The sequence below is a fragment of the Dioscorea cayenensis genome, chromosome 13, assembly GCF_009730915.1.
Source record: "Dioscorea cayenensis subsp. rotundata cultivar TDr96_F1 chromosome 13, TDr96_F1_v2_PseudoChromosome.rev07_lg8_w22 25.fasta, whole genome shotgun sequence".
NCBI classification, from domain to species: Eukaryota; Viridiplantae; Streptophyta; class Magnoliopsida; order Dioscoreales; family Dioscoreaceae; genus Dioscorea; species Dioscorea cayenensis.
Window position 1 is genome coordinate 3,868,565 of NC_052483.1, and position 3,762 is coordinate 3,872,326.

Here is a 3,762-nt window from a genome sequence, read left to right on the forward strand (position 1 = left end):
AGAAATTGGGGTGTTTACTCCACACTTGGTTGTAGGTGTTGCTATGAGGATTGCCTTGTATTCTTCCCTAATTACCCACAAAATCTACTTGTTCAGTTGGGACTGAAGTTGCAATTAGAAAAGGACAATCGGATGGCTTATGTGAACCCCCACAACCATCACAATTTGTGATAGTGGCTACCCTCGATGAAGTTAATGTATCCAATTTCTTGCTCAATGCCTCTACTTGGGCTGCCAAAGATGTAACCGCATCAATTTCATGGAGTCAAGTCACTTTCTTCTTTCCTATTGCATTCCATTGGTAGCTATTCATAACCATTTCGTCTACCAATTATCAGGCTTCTTCGGGGGTCTTGTTCCCCATTATACCTCCTGCCGCGGCATCTAGATGTTGTCTTGTACTTGGATTAAACCCATTGTAAAATGTCTGAATGATCATCCATTCGGGTAACCCATGTTATGGACATTTCTATAAGATGCCCTTGAATCACTCCCAAGTCCCAAACAAGGATTCAAGCTCCATATGAACAAATGAAGATATCTTATTTCGAAGCTTTGTCAACATTCCCGGAGGGAAGTACCTTGCAAGGTTGGCCTCGACCATTTCGTTCCATGTTGTCATAAAAGCTCTTGGCAATGAATGGAGCCACTGTTTGGATATTCCTTTTAGAGAAAATGGGAAAGACCTCAATCTTATAGCATCATCCATAACACTGTTGATCTTCGGCATGTCACAAACCTCCAAAAAGTTTTCAATGTGATTGTTTGGATCCTAATCAACCAAACCATTGAACTGCAATGACTGCTGTATCATTTGAATGAACGCTGACTTTAGCTCAAAATTTAGAGCTATAATTGGGGTCGGTACAATACTTGATTGCGTGCCCATAACTGAGGGTTTGGCATAGTCTGAAAGTTTTCTCTGTTGTTTATTCTGCTCTGCCATATTTTCTGACCCTTTATATTTACTTCAGCTAGATTTGACGGTTCTTGCACATATTCTTTATCCCTTCTTCTTAGTGCACGTTCAAGTTCAGGATCTTCTTCAACAATTGTCGAAGTGTTTCCTTGGATTAAAACCTGGAGCTGCACCAAAAGAAAGAAGAACACATCAGAATAATGATAGAAAAAGAAAAGGTAAAATAGAATGAATGGTAAAATTCTAAAATAGTAAAGTGAAAAGTTTTTCCAAAACACCTATTCTCCGGGAATGGCGCCAAAAACTTGACAATGCCCATTGGGTGTGACCCACAAGTTCACGAATTTATTGAAATAATAAATCCCAAGTGAGTGTGGTGTCATATCCACAAGGAATAAGGAATAGAAACACCAAGATTCCTACTTAACTAAGTGGAGATGAAATAATGATGGTGTGGATAAAGATCGATGCAAACGAACTAATGAAAATAAGAACGAGAGGCACAATAAAATGAAAGGAAAAGTAATCGATAAAAGTGGGGTACTCGGATATTGTTCCTCCAAGGATTATTGCTTCAAGTGCAAAACCAACTATTATGCTTCCTAACTAATTCTCAATGAGTCGTGAACATCCTTAAACACATGGTCTCAAACCTATGGATGTGGATCCCCTTGAGGGGTTATCATGCAACATGGATGATGATTTAAAGATGCAAGGGTAAATTGGACCATGAGATTCCAAGATTAGAACAACCCCAATTTCTCGCGATTGAACCCTAATCCCATACTGAACATAGATAGGAATTTCTTCCAAATCTACATTCCCTACGATTGCATTAAGTACAAGGAAATCTCGCTTAGGAATAAACCTACTCTTCTTCGGATTAAACCTACATGGAGGGTTACCAAACACCCAATTTCTCGGCGTGATGATACAAGTATCCCCTTCTAATCCATTCATGACCTAATACATGCGAGCAAGTCACATCTACATGCATCATTCATAAAAAGAGCTACGGATTTCTCCTTGGTGTAACACTTAGCATGAAAAACAATGGATTAGATCTCAAACATACCCAAGCATAGAATTAACAAGTAATCATCCAAAAATACATGATAAAAACCCCCAAGGTTCACCAACACCCGGTGGCCTTGGGGGGTCTAGTGTGTCATCATCTCATAACAAAGCATACAATCAAGCAAAAACATGAAACAAAAGACATAGTATGACACTCCCTAGATGAAATGGTGAAGGATGAGGCGAGAATATGCCGAATGACGCTTCCGCCAAAGGAATGCCGAATGAGCGCTTCCTCTAGCCGCGGTTCTCCTTCCTTCAAGACGTGATCGATCTCCCTTTGAATGATGTTGCCTTCTTGCCTTGAGAGCCTTGGACCTTGGGCTTGAATGATCTTCTAGCTTTCTTGCCCTTCTTCTCCTCCCCAAAGGTCGCCCAAAAATCTCCCAAATGATCTCCCAAAAAGTCGGCCAGCAAAAAGTCTCCTAATCAGCCCTAAAAGTGAGTATATATACCCCCGAGGGCATACGGGCCGTATAGGGGGTCGTATGGGGGTCGTATAGTACTCGAGAAACCCTAGATTCGCGTTCCATCACGGGGTGCATACGGCCTCCATACGGCCCCATATCTCTGGGTAGTATGGAAATCGGACGGAACACCAAATCAATCCATTTGCCTATCAGATACGGCCCTCCCATACTTGGGTAGTATGGGGGTAGTATAAAATTCTGTTTTCTTCTCTTTTTGCCAAAATGATATCTTCTTGTTCTCCATGGCTTCCATATGCCCTACAAAGCAAATAATAGAGCGATTAAGCGTGAAAAGCGATCATCAAACCTCACAAAAATACATGCAAAGTGCATACGATATATATATGAAAAACACCTACATTTAGACACTTATCAAACATCCCCACACTTAAGCGTTGCTTGTCCCCAAGCAAACAACTCATGAAAAAAACAAAGAGTCCGAGAAGTGGCTAAATGCAATACCTCAGCTCAAGCAAATATAAGATTCCAAAAAGCAAAGGATAATGAAACATAGATGTTGAGTTATAGTCATTAAGCATAATAAAAAAATATCCTGTCTCACCCCTAATATGTATGTGCGTGTAAGTGAGTCCTTTATCTCATTTGCCCTGATCCGGGTCTAGCTCAAGGACTTCAATCGAGTACAGACTCTAGATGCTAATCACTCCACATACAAAAGAATACTAAGTCTTAAACTACTAAGTGCTACTTCAATGGCCAAGTAAGATCCTTCTAATTCTATAGCTTGAAACTAAATCCTTTTTCTTTTTCAAAAACCTTTGGTAGGTACTCAAAAAGATCACTAGGGTTTTTATTTTCAACTCAATATTCAACATTTTTTTCTTCCGAGTCCGACTAATGTAGACTGCATCAAAAATCATTTTAAAAATCTTTCTAGAGGATGCACATGCTCGGTTAGGCACAAGAGCCACCCAACTACTCGATTACAGTCTACATAGACGCATTCATGCTTCATTAGCAGAGGAATACTGACATAGACTCATTTTTTTTTTCTTCTTTTTCTTCTTTTCATTCATTTCATTGTCATTTCATCACATTCACCCTAGATCACATCTTCAGAGTACTCTACATGACACAGAACAAGGATTAGCTCAACAAGACTTAGAAGTTCTTAAGAGTCCATTGAAGGATAGAACTTAGTGTTCTAAGGCCAAGTACTCAAAGTAGTGTGTTAAGCATACAAGAGAGTTAGAGTAGTCACATTGGCTATTCCTAGGGCATCGACAAAAAATTCAGTGCACATGACAATACTAGGGGTAAAACAAGATTCAATAA

General features: G+C 39.7%; 1 non-coding gene across 1 annotated transcript; it reads left to right on the plus strand.

The window, feature by feature from the left end:
* The first annotated feature begins 449 nt into the window (after window positions 1-449).
* Window positions 450-556, plus strand: LOC120275008. The gene has a single exon (XR_005541036.1). It is a non-coding gene; the product is annotated as a small nucleolar RNA R71 (small nucleolar RNA).
* Window positions 557-3,762: the final 3,206 nt, after the last annotated feature.